This window comes from Chelonoidis abingdonii, chromosome 2, assembly GCF_003597395.2.
Source record: "Chelonoidis abingdonii isolate Lonesome George chromosome 2, CheloAbing_2.0, whole genome shotgun sequence".
Taxonomy (NCBI): Eukaryota; Metazoa; Chordata; order Testudines; family Testudinidae; genus Chelonoidis; species Chelonoidis abingdonii.
Window position 1 is genome coordinate 171321907 of NC_133770.1, and position 19276 is coordinate 171341182.

Genomic DNA, 19276 nt, shown 5'->3' on the forward strand with positions numbered 1-19276 from the left:
TTTCCCCCTATGCCAAGGAGTGGGAGGGGCAAAAACCCACTGCATCAGCTATATGTCATCAGGGATTTCCTTCACGTGAGAGGAAGTCCCAGTTAGTCAAATCTAGCAGAAGGCATAATCCTTCCAAGAGCTACTAGTCAGTGGATAGTGCCTCTTTACCTTCTCCATCTCTCTGCTTGTGGATTTGCATTGAACATGTCGTATTACTGATCTTCTAATTACCAGTGTTGCCCAGTATATATTGTAGGAGGGACTTAAGGTGAGGGACTACTGAGTATGCACCTGTAATCTATCTGCTCAAACTAGTTTCTGAATTCATACACTAGAGTGCTGACAATAACTTAAAGCCACATATACCATAACCCTAAACTAAGGACTATGTATTACTCTAAATGTAGGTATCATTTAATGATAATATTTGGGACTATAACCTTATAATTGAAAGTGAAGCTGTAATTCTAGAGTATAGGAGGAAGAAGAAAGGGATCCATATATAGTCAACAAACCTTGCAAAAAAAGAGAGAGAGAGGAGGTAGAAAAAATACGATATATTCAAAATACTAGGGAAGGGGACTTTACAATTTTGCCCCACTGCTTTAGTTTTTTAACTATAAATCATTATTCATATTGGAAGGATAAATTGGATATTACTGTTTCACCAGGTATTTGTTTAAAAGATGTGTTAATAAAAGTATGAAAATTAAACACAAATAATATATCCTTGGATACCAATAAACCACAAGAGGGTGTCATTAGTAGGTAAGTATTCTACTTCCTGTTTGTTGAACTCATCAATAGTCTGTTAATGACATTCCCTCACGGTATATTGATTTTTAACATTCATTCCCAGTTTATCATTATTTTGAGTAAAACTGATTGAATTTTTTCTCAATAAACATTTTTTGTCAAAAAGACCTTTTTTATAATAAAAAAGTAACTTTTTTATGAAAAACTGTTGACATGAATTTTTTTGCAATGTTTTAAATAGATGAATTGAAATGTTATCAAAGTCATTTTTGAAACTTTTCCTTCACCAACAGCCTGGTTTCAGTAATAAAAAGCAATTTTCAGTAAACAATTTAGAAAAAATATCAAACAATTTCAGTGAAAAAAAATGATTTAAAAATTGGTACGGGTTATTTCAGAAAAAAAGATAAAAGGGTCCATTTCAAGGTTTTGAATAAAAAAGAAATCATTAAATTATTTTCCTGTTTTTCCAACCAACTTCCTTCACAATTTGTATTTGGAAAACTGTAATTTCACCTCACTTGTTCATACTTTTATCACTTCCCGTGTGAACTACTACAATACCTTTGAAGCTAATAGAATAGTCTGCCACATGAGGAGATGGATGTTACAGTCTGTGCAGGACTTGGGGCTGATACGTTATGAGTACTAAATTTGACATTGATATAGTTACTGCATAGCTGTACTGGTTTATTGGAATGTTTACTCTATTAGTAGGTTGATTTAGTTCAACAGCAAGGCTGGAGTATCTCTATGTAGCCCACAGTAGCAAGTCTCTACGCCTGGGTTGACAGACTTGCACTCGTGCTAATGAACTAAAAACAGATGTATAGATGTTGTGACTTGGGCTCTGAAGTCTAGGGTGGGGGTAGGCTTCAGAGCCTGAGATCCAGCCTGAGCAAAAATGTTTACATGGCTATATTTAGCGTGGTAGCACAAGTGAGAGTCTGTCAACCCAGGCTCGGAGACTCACTACTGTGGGATGCCACTTGCTGTGCAGACACACCCATGGAGACCTAGCAGGAAGGCAAAATAATGTCTCTAGATAAGTAACCTCTCAGTAAACACAGCAGTGGTTATTAACAAACAAAGCCTGAACAATTAAGCTCTGGAGATGCTACTTTCAAGCCTTAGCAAATTACGAGACTTAATTTCCCACCTTGGCAAAACAACAGATCAAAAGGACACAAAATGGTTAACAAGTCATGCTCCAGAGGGAGGGTGAGGCACTTTTCAGGTGCTATTCCCAAAGAACAAGCTGACACACACAGGCCCTGTGAAGGGGTCTGAGGCAGTTAGATCTCCCTAAGACGTGTTCCTCCTGTAAAGGTGTTGTGTTCTATCTGTAAAGAATAAACAATACTTGGTTTTAAGAAAGTGATCTGGTCACTGTATTAACCTCTGGTCACAGCTCCTGAAGGGAAGACTTGCAGGTGCCAAGCCTCATCGGACATGCTGAGCAATCACGGTAGTCAGGGAGTTGTAGCCCGAGATCTGACCTAGGAGTGGAAATATTGTGGGATTCTAGCTCAGGACAAGTGAAGGCAAGAGCCCTAACACCTTGAAGGAGTGCACTTACAGAAACCAAAGTGGAACCATAGGAGCAGCTAGCCAAGGGTTGGGCAAACTACGGCCACGGGCTGGATCCAGCCTGTCAGGGCTTTGGATCTGACCCATGGGATTGCCCCCTGTGGTGCTGTGGGCCCCACATTGCTCTCAGAAGCAGCCAGCTTCACGTCTGTGCATTGCCCTTGCCTTCAGGCACCATCCCCCACAGCTCCGATTGGCTGGAAACAGGAAACCGCGGCCAATGGGAGCTTCGGGGGAGGTACCTGGAGGCACGGCAAGGGCAGCACATACAGAGCCCTCCACCCCCCTCCCCCAAGAGCCACAGCACTTCATGGAATGGCACGGGGCCAGGGACAGGACAAGCATGCAGGGAGCCTGCCCTGGCCCCGGTGCACGCCACTGCCACCCCAAAGCCACTTTGGGTAAGCAACGCCGGGCTGCAGCCTGAACCCCTCCTTCATCCCGCCCACCAACTCCCTGCCCTAAACCCTGCCTGCACCCCACCCCCCTCCTGCACCCTGCCCTGAGCCCCCTCCTGCACTCCACACTCCCTCCTGCACCCCAACCTCCTGCTCAGGCCCTGCATACAATTTCCCCACCCAGATGTAACCCTCTGCCCAAAAAGTTTGCCCACCCCTGAGCTAACCCCATAACCATGAACGAAACATAGGATAACAGTGCTCTGTGCTATTCACCTATTTGCTTCTAAATAGTCAATTCAGAATTCTAGTTATTATTTTTAAGGCCCTACCTGAAAGACTCTTTCCTTCCATCCTGCCACTCAACTAAGACTGGCTAAAGCATATTTGCTGTTGGTTCCTGGAGTCACTATTCCAAGACCAGTGGGATGGCATTCTCACTAGAAGGCCATAATCTCTGGAATCTGAACTTTATCATGGTCCAGACAAAGGCCAAATTTGGTAACTTTCAGGGCACAATGTAAGGTTTACGTGTTTTACTGGGCTTTTAAGTAATTACTATCCAACTAGCATGAGAACCAGTGGTAGGCAGCAACTTTGTTGACTTTTGGATACCACAGGGCCAAATCTCGCAGTCCTGCTTATTCACAATTTCCATTGAGTTTGTTTTTGACTGTCAGCTTTGACAGAACCCTTACCTATTTTGTACTTGTACTGCAACCAGAGGCTGCAGAATGGATGCTGCAGAAACACTGAAATAGAGTCATCACCAAAACTCTTGTCTGAATGGTTCCTTGCATACTTCATTAATGCTCAATGTTAATTAATGTCTGTCACACCAAGAAGAAAATTGCACAGTGTTGCATATTTTATTTGTGTAGTTAATGTTTAGTCAATACCTCATTCAGCAACATGTTTTTATATTTGTTTTCATAAGTTCTTAAACCACACAAAGGGAATTAGATTAGTACACAAGAAATCATTAATTTAATTAATCAGCAGTCAGATAAAAGCAAAAATCTTTTCAGACTTTGCTAAACAATAGCACATATCTGATCAATTGTGAAAAATCCTCTCGTGTTTCCCTTGTTATTTTGCAAGCTATTCTGCTAGATGGTTGCATCATGTCACAGTTCCTTGATATAATGTAATGCTATAGGAACTTGTATCAGTGCTGAAAATATGCTATTCCAAAACTGCTACTAGCTAGAGCTGTGTGAAACGTTCACAACAGAATTGAAAATGCATAATTTGATTGTGTCACAAAATTTAAAAAGCCTGATTTTTGCAAAAAGTTGTTAATATTCTCAGTATTAATTTCAGAGTAATTAAATAATCTAAAGGTGGGTTAACAATGAAACACAGTTTTTTTTTTAATGAAGGAAAAACTCATGACATTTCCTGGAAAAAAAAATCATAGACAAAAAGTTGCCTTAATGAAATTATGAAAATGTCCTAAATCCATATTTAACAGTAATCCAGAAAAATCGTTTCAAAGGTGAAGCAAAGAAGAAATGGCTCCGTATATTTTTTTCTGTACTAATGAGAAAAACAGATTTTTATGTTCCTTCAAAATAATTAGGAGTAGGCCATTTGAAGAGAAACTCACTTATCTGCAGAGAATCAGCAGAAGGCTTCTGTATACCTTAGGTACTACCTAAGACCTCATAATAGGATTTGGGGGACATATATCTTTTGCTGGTTCTCTGCAAAGAGGTGAATTTAATCCTTAGAGAATAGGAGAAAGCACACCATTCCACCAGACTCATAACTAAATTGCCAGCAAAATTTGTATTATAAGCTAAAGTCTATCTGAAAATCTTTAATCTTAACACTGTCTTTCTGTTAAACAAAAGGTCAACTATTGTTTCAGCTGACATTCTTAAAATAGTAATATTTCACAGCTAGTAATTTTCAGTTTGTGATAGCCAGAGATGTTTTTGTAAGAAAATTTAGGGCATTTTAGCACTTGTGAAAGTGAGAGACTGATAACACTGAAAATGTAGACTGGTACACACAGCTCAGTCCAATTCACCAAACCCCTTAGTATTCTAGAACTTTGTTTTTCCAGAGCCAAGATTGTGCCTGATCACATGGTGGATTCTGATAAAGGACCCATAACAATTGATGCTAACTAAATTCATTTCGCTTGTGACTTCTGCCAGATTTAAACCATAGCTTACCCACTCTGGGAAATATTTATTTTGAGATTTTTCTGCAATTATTGTAATTATTTTGGCAGAGATTTATTTGAAATCACAGCCTCATTCTGCAGGGTCTCTCTGGTCCTTTGTGCAAAACATTTTATGTTCAGATACTCATGTTCTGAGACTTCAGAGTGGTAGAACCAATGGCACAGAGTGGGCAACATGTTTGCAGTAAATAAAATTAGTCAAAAAAGATAAAGATTAAAATGGGGGAAATGACAACCATGTTTACAATGAGCATCTGTGCATTTACATATCCATACTGCAAGACTATCTAAAATTGAGATTAAGGGAGGCCATCTCTGGAAAATGATGAATTGCCAACATGGTAATTTCCAAACTTGAAAATTTTATTCTTTGTGTAACATTTTCACTGAACTGTAATGGATCAGGAGATGGCACAAAAATGATTTCACAAATTTTCTTTCAACAGAGAATATGGTATTATTTGGGTCAGAACATAGTAGAGTATGGAATGAGCTGCAAAGATCTGGATCCAAACTTTCCCAAAGTTTGGTATTCCAGTTAAGACTCATTTTGTAGAGACTAAGGAAGGGATCGGCAACCTTTGGCACACGGCCCACCAGAGTAAGCACCTTGGCAGGCCGGCCCAGTTTGTTTACCTGATGCTTCTGCAGGTTCAGATGATCGCGGCTCCCACTGGCGGCGGTTCACCGTCCCAGGCCAATGGGGGCGGCGGGAAGCAGTGCGGGTCGAGGGGTGTGCTGGCCGCTGCTTCCCGCCGCCCCCATTGGCCTGGGACAGCGAACTGCGGCTAGTGGGAGCCGCGATCGGCCGGACCTGTGGACGCAGCAGGTAAACAAACTGGCCCAGCCCTCTAGGGTGCTTACCCGGGTGGGCCTTGGGCCAAAGGTTGCTGATCTCTGATCACATTGGGAGTCTGCATGGGTATATGGATCCCTCTGATCAGTACATTGCAGGATTGGGGCCTAAAAGTGAGCTTCATTTTTCACCTTTTATCATTGATCCATTGGTAAACAAACATTTCTAAATTTTAAAGTGTGAATGTAAATAAGAAGAAGTAACATAATTTATTTCAGCATTCTGTATTTTGTGTTGAAAACTGAAGGGACTAACTTTCCATACTCAATACTGGTTAAAATAAGGGTGCTTTTTGTTTTTCTCTCAAAAGATTAGCATTTCATGAATGTGATTAAAGAAATTTGAAGTAAACAAATACTCCCTTGGATGATAAATTTACATCGTTTCAGATATTGTTGCCTGTTACATTGTTATTTGTTTGCTTTCTGACACACTAAGCAAGATAAAGACTCAGAGTCTCAGGGAATTATATTGAGGTATTTTGCATTAATGACATTAGAGAAGCTGACTGCTGTGGGAGGTTACTAGTAAAGCAAAGCATATCGTCTCCATTACCCAGGGAAGCCATGTGTGAGAAAGAAAATAGGAGAAAAACATGCAATATTCACCACGATAGGAAAAAGTACACGAGCATTTTTATGATACCTCATTATTTATAAAAATAGAATTTTCATTTGTGTGCAGATACTGCTGACTGAATACTTTCCACTGTGCTAAAAAAACAACCAAACACACAAAAACCCAAACATGCCTGGAAGCTTAAGATTTGTAAGCCCAAAACTGCAGACAATTTAGTTGTACTGTAGGTAAATTCCTGTCTCAATGAGGGTGTGATCTCTGAGATGAAGCATCCGTTGGAATAAAGTAAGTTTTTCTCAGAATGACAAAGAGAGAGAAAAATTATCAGCAGGAAAGGAACAAAATCTGTTTGTACCCTGAGGAGATTTTTGTTATAAATTTGATTTATTTATGCTTCTAAAAGGTTGTTTAAAAGCCTAATTAGCAACCAGAAATCAGAAGGACATCAACAGCAATCTATTGTTTTGTTTAATGTGGAATGTGATGTGAATCTAGCCCAAAGCCTCCAAGTCAGCAATAGGAAAGCTGCTTGTTCTATACAGAATAAAGTGAAATGTCTGTTGCCCTCAGACTTGTTTTCCCTCCACCCTTCCGCCCAAGTCTTTACATTAAAGAACTAATTTGAACTAGACAGAATTAATTCATTTTACTTAATTGTAGCTCAGAGGAAGTGAGGTAAAATGGATAATAACTGCATCTGGAAATCTGGAATGGTTATTTATACAAAAAGTGCCAAAGCAAAACCCTTCTTAATAAATGTAGATAGGGCTAGACAGTGGTAAATCCTAGAGGTTAAACCGACTGTATTTAAGTAGGTTAACATACACTATCATCTTAAATCAAATTAAAGTTACATTGAATAACTGCGTAAAAAGACATTAACTCCTGTGAAAGCCGCAGATGTTGGGGAGGGGTTTATATACTAGTTTTGATGAGGATTTGATTAATAAATTAGATTTGGAAGGGAGAGTGCAGTATTCTAGTGTAGAGTGCTTCAACATTTATTCCAGCTCTCGTTAATTGACTACCTAATGAATCACTTCTAAATTCATCAGAGAAATAAAATTCCCATAGATATTTATGGATTTCTTGTTCGTGGCCACTGAACTGAAGTCTTAGAAATGTGTGTATGATATTGAGGTACTGAAAATTCTAGTGACCAGGAAAAAGAATGTCAATGGGAGACAAGAGAAGCTAGCCCTTAATATTTATTCTATGCCATAAATCTGTCCCTTCATTCCACGTGAGCTTTCTCAGAACAAAGAGAATAGGAAAAGTGCTCTCAATATGGCCAAAGTCAGTAATCAGGAGTAGACAAGATGGATTGACAGTAATATTAATTATGAAATTGTTAGAAAAAGTTATTGGGTTATTTACATAATCTAAAATCTTTTTAGGGTTCTGAAAACACTTATGCATGTGCATATAAACTTAAAGTTTATTCTCCTAATTATTATTTACACGCTGCCTAAATTATGTTCTGTCACCCTAACAGTCCCCTGCATTGTTATGATCCTAGATAAAACAGCACTGCAGTTGTGCACTAGAACCAGAAATCAAAATGACTCTGCTACCAAGAAAAACTGGCATGTATAGCTCACCGTCCAAGTTAAGTGAAATGCAAAACCAAAAGGAAACACACTATAAATGGTGAAAATAAATAAGATTATAAAGTCAGATTTGTAATGATTTAAGGTGTTGTTATTAATTATACAGATAAACATACCAGTACTTAGCCTCATCCCCAGCTGGTGTAGAGTCACTGGGCTCTGGCATTTTACATCAGTTGTGGATTTGGCATATTATATTTTAATTATTTTGTCCACTTTTATGTTGCACCATCCTTATGAAAGACCTATGCAGACAACGATAATATAATTCCTTCTTATCCTCTGGTTTCACTCTTTTAAATATATATATATATATATTGGGAAGTATCAGTCTCATTTCATTGATAGACATAGTTTGAGTTATTGTTTGGCTCAATGGCGCTGATTCAAACACACAAGTTGTATGTAACCGGAAGAAAGAATTAACTCAGTTGCTCCCAGGATGTTTGTCTGGAGATGCTTGTGTCACAAGGATTGATACAGTATGACTATCCCTCTTTCTTCACCCTCCTATTTGGCTCTGACCCACCAGCACCCATAGCAACATGTCCCTTGCTACAACAAAGGTGTTATTCTACTGCAACTTATCTTCACTCCGACTTTACAGTTACAGACCAGTGATCCACCAGCATATGCATGCTCCATGATGTAATTGTCCAAAACAGAGTGGTATTGTAATTACACAAAAAACTTGTTTCATTCCTTTAGATGATTACCTCTTTCAAAGTCTAGACAAGCTATGAAACAGGCCCATATATGGATGCTTAGAGTGGCAAAAGAGTTAATTTAAAATGGAGGAAAATGACACATTTCTTCAAATAGGTCAATACAGACTGAACAGCAGGAAACACTTTGGCTGGTATATACTAAGAGCTGATGTAAAGAGATGTCAAAGAAAGTCATTTGCAGTGCACAACATCAAGTTTTATTGGTTCTGCAAAACTCGGGAACGACAGTAAATGTTTTTTTGAGTGCCTTCTACTAGCACTACTATTTATATATTCCTAACTAGGAAGCACTCCTAATAGGATGTCAGTAAAGTGGGTAAAATTAAAAGTAGGACATTAGAGAAACTACGGTGTAAGTAGAGTTGGTAAATTATAAGTTGAGAAACATTATTCGATGAATCAGGAGAAAATCCACTGAATGATATATTTAAATTTTATTTCTAGTATTTCACTAATTCTTCCTCTGGGAAATATTAGAGAATAGGCCTCTCGTAAAAGGATCCTAGTACCTCTTATGTTGTTCTATCAATGACAATTGTGCTTCCCACCCGTTTTGTTTTAAAGGGGAGGTAATTCAATGATGATTTCAGAACAAGGCACATATTAATTGAACAACAAATAAGTTTGTGGCAGCAACAATTGTTGTGGGTTTTTTTAATCATTTCTGTGTGGCAAGAATGTTGTAGTCTTTTCTTTCTGGTGTAGCCCTTAATCCAGCTTTCCATGCCTTCATCACGATGAGGTTGAATTATTCTAAACCACGTTAAACTATTGGTTCAGAATGCACCTGCCCACTTATTAAGTGGTGTTTCTCAATGGGATTACATTGCATCAGTGCTCAGTGATCAGCACTTGCTACCAGTCGATTTCCAGGTGAAATGCAAGATGTTGGTTTTGTCCTGTAAAAACCTTGGTTTGGGTTTTGGCTACTGGAAAAACCTTTTTTTGACGCCATGGCAAATGTGATCAGCGGAGACACTTGAGCTAAGGACCTCCTGTCTTGAAGCTGGGCAGCCATTAGTGTTGCTAAAGCTATCTCCTGTACCATGATCTCATCTGAATCCCGAGCAGGAAGAGTCTGGTAACTATACTTTTTAATGATTTTGTCTAGGAATGAAATAAGATGACACGAAGGTACATAAGAACCTTAGCAACCTACTTATCTTGCTGATCTCTCTCTTGCCTTCCTTCCTAATTATCCAGGATTTGGTGGATGGTCTGCTCTCTCTGTATTTTCAGGAAGCACTAGCTAGGGTCATTTCTCCTCAAATCCTGAATAATTAGGAAGGAAGCAGGGAGAGAGATCAGCAAGATAAACAAGCTATCTTTTTACAGTTTGTGGCATTTACATGATTCCAAAGGTTTAGCAAATCTGCCAATGTACATCTTATGAATTCTGACTGGTATGAATTCTGACTATGTATAACTCAAACCCTCAATGTGTACTGAATCAGTGCTGATAGGGACAACATAATGTATCAGACATCCTATCTGGAAACAGCTACAGGACAATCAAAGAAGTTGTTAATGTGGAATAATTTTGCTCTGGAAGAACAATGACGATGCTAAAGAAACTGGCCAAGTTGAAGGAAACTGGTTACTTCAGGTTATCTGCAGGGAGGGAAGTTTAGAGAAATGGAAGCTCCCCAGGAGAAAAGGAGAACAAAGGAAAAGTGTTAGACACTGCTGTTAAAAAGGGACATACTCGATGAGCTATGGGGAACCTGCTGATTACCCTACCAGGCCTGAGCAAGCTCAAGAGAGCTTCTTGCAAGGGCAGAGAGAGAGAACCTGAACAAGAGGGTGGAGGATCTTGGGACACTGCAAGGACTGACTAATACCTAACGGGTTCTCAGAGCAGTGAGGAATGTGAAGAGAAGCGTTTGTGTGCAGGTTTGATTACGTTTGCATATATATGTAAGGCTCTATGCTTGCGTAAGGAATAGAGTGTGTATGTGTTTAAGTTGTTACTTTGCAAATTGCAAAGCATCTGAGTTGCTTGTTGCAATTCTCATATATCCCTAAAGAAGAGTTAAACTGTCAGTCAGAGTAACCACAAGGGTGCTGGTCTGGGAAAGGGGGTGATAGAGTTTCTGAGGAAACTTGGGGAATTCAGCACTGGGCTTGGGGTGTAGGCAGCTAAACTGCAGGGACCTACTTCTAAGAAGGGGTACAAGACAGAGACTCTGCATCCCAGAAGTGGTCCTGAGATGCCAGAGACCAAGCGAGTGTGCCTAAATATTGCTCAGACTCAGCAGGCTTAGAAGCAGATAGAATCCAGTATTTGGGTCTAGTTATCTGACGGGAGTCCACAAACAGGAGCATGATCAGGGCTGTGGAGAAGAATATAAAATTCCAAGTACCCTAGATTTTTATAAAAATGATTTTAAAATGCACAGTGGCACTTCAAAACACTCTAGAAAAACCACATGAAGGTTTCATAATGTAATGTTATTGCATTGCTATGTAAAAACAAAAATAGATGACCAGTGTAATTTGCATTTTTAAAGTAGTTAATGAAGCGTAGTAAGGTGCAGTGAAAATTTTCACTTGGATAAATAATGTCACAGTGTCCACAGCATATACTGCAGTGTAGCATATATTTGAACTATAACTATCATCATCTACATATAAAATCAAGACACATTGAGAGGTGCACATAATATTATTCATGCATAATTTCCTGTCCCTGCTGTTTTATTTTCCCACTTTTATGTGACTATTTTTATGCTTATTATGACTTATTGTTTTAATATACACTGTTTAGTTAATAAAATAAAATCTTTCATTGATGCTACTTTCAGATTTTTATGTTTGCTTTAGTTGTAATAAGATTTTTGTGAAAGTGTTGCTTCCAATATGATATTGCAATGCTTGAGATGGTTTATATTAACAGCAGTTTGGGATTTTTGTTTGTTTTTTTTAATAATAGCGAATGACTTGTATACTGGTCACTAAAGCACAGTACTTTTTTTCTAAAAATTTCATCCTAAAACACATTCTGAAGTCCAGGAAGGGGAGTCAAACATTTAGTTGATTTCCAGCTTCAGACAAATGGGACTATTTGAGGAGTAAAGCTTGAATGCACAAAAGGAGTTAGGCACTTAAGTCCTTGTTTCAGGTGCCTAAATCCCAGTTTTGCGACCACTGCTCTGCACAAAATTCCTGTTGAAACCCAATAGGCACCTAAACTCAGTGTCTAAGACAGGGATTCGCAACCTTTGGCACGCAGTCCACCAGAGAAAGCCCCTGGCGGGTTAGGCCGGTTTGTTTACGGGCCACGTCCGCAGGTTTGGCTGACTGCAGCTCCCACTGGCCACAGTTCAACATTCCAGGCCAACAGGGGCAGTGGAAAGCGGCAGCCAGCACATCCCTCGGCCCGCGCTGCTTCCCGCAGCCCCCATTAGCCTAGAGTGGCGAACTGCAGCCAGTGGGAGCTGCAATCAGCCAAACCTGCGGACGCGGCAGGTAAACAAACTGGCCTGGCTCACCAGGGGCTTTCCCTGTCTGGCCGCATGCCAAAGGTTGCTGATCCCTGGTCTAAGTTTTTGCAGTAAAAGTTTCCTAGGCACCAAGGTTTCTGCCTCTGAGTGAGCACAGCACTGCCTCCCTGTAGGTGTCTGGGCACCTATCTCCCATCTAAGCTTCAGAGCAATTTACAATCTAGGGGAAGACATGTATTTGGTCATCTAACTTTTATGAGGGCCAGATCTCATAGGCATGCTCAGAGGCCACATAAGGTCAATGGAGCAGCAGCTCCCTCGTTACTTTTAGCCCGGTGATTAAGGTACTCACTTGGGATGTGGGAGACTTTTTGTTCAAGAGTCCCTACCATTTACTTATAAGAAGTGATATGAACAGGGATCTACCACCTCTTAGATGAGTGTCCTAACCATTGGGATATGGGATATTTTGATGTGGGAGAATCCATCAGTCTCTCCTATTAAAGCTGTTGAACTATAGATAAATCATTAAAGTCATTAGAGCAGGGAACAGGATCCTAGGTCTCCCACATGCTGGATGAGTGATCTAACCACCAAGTTATAAAGTCATTCTCATGCTTGTATGTGCACTCACATGCATTATCTCTTTCTCACACACTCTCTCTCTCTCTTTCTCTCTCTCTCTCTCTTATGCACACATTCAGGACTAAGGGAAGCCTGCTTTAGCCCTGCTGTGCTGCTGACTTGGAGCCACCTGAGTTAAGCCCATGCCCCAACCCTCTGCCTCAACCCTGATCCTTCTAAACCCAGACCCCCTCCTGCATCCCATACCTCTCATCCCCAGCCCCATTTCAGAGACTGCATCCCCCTCCTGCACCCTAACCCCCTGCCTCAATCCTCAGCCCTCTCCTGCATCTTGAACCCCTCATCCCTGTGCTCCTACCCCGAGCCCCATGCCAGAGCCCCCTCCCACATCCTAAACCCCTCAGCATGGAGCGCCCTCCTACACCCCACACCCTTCATCCCCAGAGCCCAAACCCCCAAGACAGAGCCCTCACTCCCCTGCACCCTAACCCCCTGCGTCAACCCTCAGCCCCCTCTTGCACCCAGAACCCCTCATCCCAGAGCTTGCACTTCCAGCTGGAGCCCTCACCCCTCCTGCTCCCCAACCTCCTGCCCCAGCCCAGAGCTCCCTCCTGCACCCTGAACCCCTCATTTCTGGAGCCACCCTGGAACCCGCACCCCCAGTTAGAGCCCTCAACCCCTTCCACACACAGGGACTAGCAACCTTTGGCACGCGGTCCACCAGAGAAAGTGAGTGAGGATGGGGAAGAGTGACCCACCGAGGGAGGGGCAATATAGTAGGCATGGGGCAGGGCCTTGGAGAAGGGGCACTGCTAGGGTATTCAGTTTTGTGCAGTTAGAAACTTCACACCTCTAGATCCCTTCAGCACATGTTAAAATCTTGCCACTCAGTTCCCCTACTTGGCCACCAGTGCACACTTTTAAAGAAACAGGAGCTGCTTTTTTCATTCTCTCTTCTCATTTGTGTGGTTCTGATCAGCTAGTTTTTAAAAAAAGTTAGTGTGAAGGCAATTGCATTTAATAGTATTTCAGAAAGACTATCTATCACAAACCTGGATTAGGCTTAAACATGGACTCTGTCAACAGCCCAGGTTAAACAGAATTAATTTTTGTAAAGTTTGCAAAGGAATTTAAAAAATAAAATATTCTGACCCATCTCCCTTTTATTTTTGCTACTTTATGATATATAAATAATATCTGATTTTAATAATAATAAAATTTAAATAAATAAATAAAAACAATTAAAATTAATAAATGATGATAATTTCCTTTTTGCATTTGCCTTAGAAATGTCAGGAATTCCACATCTTGTATTCCCTGGTTTTCTGGAGGATTTCTTGGGGCATGCGGAGATTCTCTAAAATGTGGTAGTGTTTGTTTGGAAAAAGGGATGTATTCAGTCTTTAACAAAGACATCTCTTCTCCCAAGTATATATTGTACTTAAATAAGTGTAAACAAAAATGATCAAATAAAAATAATCTGATTAAAAATTCCTCTATCAGTCCCTCAGTTTTCACCCTTCTGTGACATTTTACGCTGTGTCTGCCCTATGGAGACTACACCAGCATAGCTATGATGACATAACTCAACAATGCAGATGTTCAAAGCCAAAGGAAGAGGCTTTTCTCTCAGTGTTAAGAACACCACCACTCCACACAAAGTCAGCTGCATCAACAGAAGGATTCTTCCCTTGGCATAGTTGCGTTGACACTGGGGTTAAGCTGGCCTAGCTATGTTGGTCAGGGATACCTTTTTTTCATACCTCTGACTGATGTAACTATGTCAGCCTAAATTGCAAGGAAAGAACAAGCCCTAGTTTCACCAGTTCTCTGACTGACACAGAATCCTAAATTTCTAATGTAAACAATGAGCAGAATTAAAACGAACAAACAAAAACCCCTCACATTTTCACAAGCCCAGTCATGAGGCCTTTATATATCATAAAGAAGCAAATTAATAGAGGGAAAAATAAGGAGTATATCAGCCCCCCACAACAAGGGTATAAGACTCCTCCTCCTGCAGTTTCCACCCTTGCTTTGTCCTCTGCCCCCCCACACTCCCCCTCCTCTTTTTGAATTACATTATCAACCTATACATTTTGCTCCCCCTTATCTACTGCTCCCTGACTCCACCCTCAATCCCTTCTGCTCTAAGTTTAATACCTCTCATCCCATTTTCCTCTCTTCTTACTATCTCACTCTCATCCTTAGTGACTTCAGTTCCTATGTTGTCCCATCTGATTTAGCTGGCTGTCTCCTTGCACTCATCTCCTTCCTTGATCCACTTTTGCAATCACCAAAATGGAAAGAGTGAATTGAAATATTACATAAAGTTCTTCCCCCTTCCTTTAATCTCGTAATACTTGTCTGTCCTCCTACCACAAGCTTCTTGGGGCAAGGACCCTCCTTTCTGCACGTCTGGAGCTGGGCAAAAAAAAAAATTGACTTTTTTTTTTTTTTAAAGGGGATTTGAGTTAACCAAAGTATTTACTGAAGTCATATGGAATTCACTGATTTTTTTTTTGGAGGGGGTGGTTAAAAAAACTCTGAAAAGGTGAAAACTACATGTTTCAATTTTTCTATTCAAAACAACTTTTCATTTAGCCCTCTATTTCATTTTTTCTTTTTAAAGTTTTAAGAAAACAAAAAGTGAAATGTTTCATTCAACTTCAAACAATTTTTTGTCTGGCTTGCTGAAAAAATATTGTTTTGTGTCAATCAAAACTTATATTTTTATTATTTGTTTTTTAATTTTAATTTTTTTATTTTATATGTATTTGGCACTGAACCAAAAAATAGGTTATTCACACAGCTTTATTTAGCATATAGTGGACACAACTGTAAATAAATAATAATTAGCTATTTTTCCCTTTACAGGTCCACTTTAATGCAACATTTTTAGGCTTGTGGTAGGGAAGGGGGAAGTAGAAAGAGATCTGCATAAAATTTTCTTATAAGATAATCTACTGGAGTCTTGTCTAATTTACCAAGAAAGGAAAACAAAAATGACAAGAGTGTTATACTGTCTCAGGAAGATATTTACTAATTATATACTCATTTGTCCATTTACCCATCTCTGATGTTTTCAATAACAGGGCTAAAAATTATGGGTTTCTTTATTATTATTATTTGTCATACTGTCAGTGATATTGTGTCCTTTTAGAAACAGAACATGTGTATCTTTATCCTACAACTGAACCTAAATGTCATTCATAGCACCTCAGATAATGATGATGATGTTTCAGACAATCTGCAGAGGCTTTTAGAAATTAACTTAAAAGAAAGAATTTCCTATGGTATAGAATTACTTTTTCTGCATCACTTAGTGAATCTAACAAAATTCAACTGCATACAACCCACTGGAGGGAAAACTCCTGTTTTGAATGACTACAAATGTAAGAGAATTGTGTACACATACTGTATAGTACAACTCTAAATAATATCACAATTCTGATATTTTAGTCTTTTTTTCCTTTTGTTCAGATGCAAAACAACTAAGGGATAGCATTGTACATCAGTGGGTTCATATGTTTACACCATATTTGCAAATGATCATTCTATGACCTTAATTAAATTTAAAATATAAGTAGGAGGTGATGTTCCTCCTTCTATACTAAAGCAATAATAAGCTCGTATGTTTAAGTATCTAGCAGGAAATAATGTTGTTTAAATCCGATTATATTTTTCCCCCTATGCAAGAGATGTTCATTAAACCCTACATTAAGAGAAAATTAAGTTCAAGCAATAATTATAAAAAGCTTCAGGGCAAAAATAATAATCAATTTATGTTAAAATGTGGTGACCTATCAGTTTAAATCACAATACACGTTTTCCCATAAAACTTGCCTCAGGGAAACATAGGGCATCCACAGTAACTAATGCAATGTTTACAGATTAGTCAATTCTTCTTAAAATAGGGTCTCAACAATTGTTAATCTCCTTAAATCAAAATTTGGACCTTCATATAACCCTAATTTGTCTTCTGACCAGTCAAAGACCTTCTATGCAGTGTATGGTGATAGTGTCACATCCCAATAATCCACAAAAGATTGCTGCTTTTTTTTTTTTTCCAGGGGAGAGCACAAAGGCAGTCCCCCACTACCACAAATTATGTAGTCGAGTTTCCTGCATTTGGGGAAATCACAGGGGTCAGCACATCCACAGTGCAATGGATGAGCCTCACCCTGGGAAAACCACCTTCGTGATCATAGTATCACCCCTGCCAGGCTACCAGAAAATTCAAAATGCCAACTTTGAAAGTTCTATAGTACTTTGCCCTGAGAATCATTAAACAGGGCAACAGAGCTCAGCTTTCCTTTTCTGTTCCAGGTGTGCCTAGCTCAGCCAATTAAGAGGGAGAGACAGCACCTGGGGAATTGTAAGAAGCCTGGTGAGAAAGAGACCTCAAAATCTGAGCAGACTGGTTTACCCAGAAAGTGTAAGTGTTAAGAGCCACCAGGGAGTGAAGATGGTTTCTGAGGAAAGCTGAAGGCAGGAGAGTTTGTAAGAAGGGTTTGCTTGCTGGTGTCTTCAAGTTAGAGAGCTAGAACTGATGGCAAAAGGACTGGAAGCAGCAAAGGGAGTTGTCTGTGGAGTCTAAGCTGAAGAGCTGGAACCAAGGGCTAGGGAGAGCTAAAGGAAGGGGTAGTAGTGAGTGAGTACATGCTGATATCTCCTTGATGAAGAGCTGGGCCCAGAAGAACTGTGAAAGGATTAGGGGGAGTGAATGATACTCCCCTGGCAAAGATACTTCTAGCAGAAAGGTTGTGTGAATTCCCATTAGGGAGAATGGTGTTGCAGAAGAAAGAGCTTAGGTGACTGTCCTAGCAGAGGGATAGAAGAGGATTGACTATATGGATTATGCTGTGAGATTTATGTATGGACTAGAAGACAAGCTTTCATGGGATTTCTGGGAACTGAAGTGAGGTGAGGGGCCGTGAGGAGGTGCCTGAAGGTGTTTGCTTACTGACAAACAGACTTAACAATATGCCTCTATCTACTCTGGTTCACTATTAAAGTTGTGAGCTCTTTAAAACAAGGTAGGACAAAGAAAAGTCATATTCTGTTCTCATGCATTCCTACAGAGGTTATTACATAAGAGAGGTCTTCAACTAACATGGCAACTGAATAGCAAAAGGTTGCCTGATAGTGCAGCCTTTAATAGAGTGAGTAATATATATTCAAGCAAACAGTCCAATTGGCTTCTTACTTACCCCAACAGCCTCAAATCACTGGGACTGCTCAGGCAAGTAATCTTTCTCCTCCTCATGTTAGTAAAAGTTGCTGGACTGAACATGCTGTTGGATATCTGTGCAGTCCTTATCCAAAAGCTTCTTAATTTGCAAGCTGGGCCAGAAATGGGCCAGCAAGGAAAACCTTGCTTCATTGTTGTTTGTTTTTTTGTTTGGTTTTGGTTTTTGACTGTAGTCGGTGAGAATACAGAAAAACATCATGTTTTTCAGTGTTCTTCCACTTTCGACTTCTGCATCAAGAAGTGAGAAGAGGGCAAGAATGGAAAGGGTGGGGAAGAAAATACATCCATGGTAACTTGGCTTTTTCCAACTTCATAAAGATCCTATTAGCTATGATTGGTGTTTTGAATTAAGCTATAATCAGCTCTACTTTATCAGAATCTTCTGCATATCCCAACAAGCTATTCTTGAAATGCCTTATTTATACCAATCATTGTGCCATCGTAAAGTTCTTACTTTAATTCCAGTTTTGTTAGGCTACAACAGTAACTTGATGTCACCTTCATATAAATTAGATAGTCCTACATGTGTTACTTTTCCTTTGCCATTACTATTTACGGATAATAAAGATGACTGGTGAATTGCAGCTTAGTTCAGACCATGGGATTTTATTATTTGTATTGTGGTAGCATCTAGTCCCAGTTATGAAATGGTCCATTGTGCATGGTGCTGTACAAGCTCGGGGGAGGGAGTGTATGCTCAGAAAGTGTAGAAATAGATATTACCCCCCTCATATTTTTTCTCTCATACTTTGGTTGAGACTCGAAGTTCTGCGGTATGCTATATCTTTTTGTCTTCCTTTGCTGTTATGTTCTCAGACAGGCCTATTTAATCCTCTAACTGCTATAATAGGAGAAACTGTGGTGTATCCCCTTCCCTTGCTATAGCCATGACCTTAAAAACACTTCAGCTCATGTTATAAACTTACTCATGTGACAGTTCTCACTGTAGTCAATATTCTGCAAAGGTATGTGGAAACTGAATAGTGGTAGAACTTCTTAGGTGAGTAAAGTTTCATGGCATGCTGGAGGGCTTGCTGGATTGGGCCTATGGTTGAGCAACATTTGCATAATTAGAGTTGCTTATATTGTCGAGAGAAAAACTCTGTTCTCGCTTTTTGTTTGGTGCAGCAAATCAAATACTTATTATTTCTCAGCAATTGCAATAGATGGAGGGAGTGCCTAGGACAGTGGTCGCCACGTCCCGGACAGGCTCTCAAACAGGTAAACAATTACAACAAGCATTTATACCTTTGTTACAGACAATAACAAGCAATAATACAGACCTAATGAGC

General features: G+C 39.8%; 1 non-coding gene across 1 annotated transcript; it reads right to left on the minus strand.

Moving 5' to 3' along the window:
* Window positions 1-16800: 16800 nt before the first annotated feature.
* LOC116820049 (U1 spliceosomal RNA) lies at window positions 16801-16964 on the minus strand. The gene has a single exon (XR_004372537.1). It is a non-coding gene; the product is annotated as a U1 spliceosomal RNA (small nuclear RNA).
* Between the last annotated feature and the right edge of the window lie 2312 nt (window positions 16965-19276).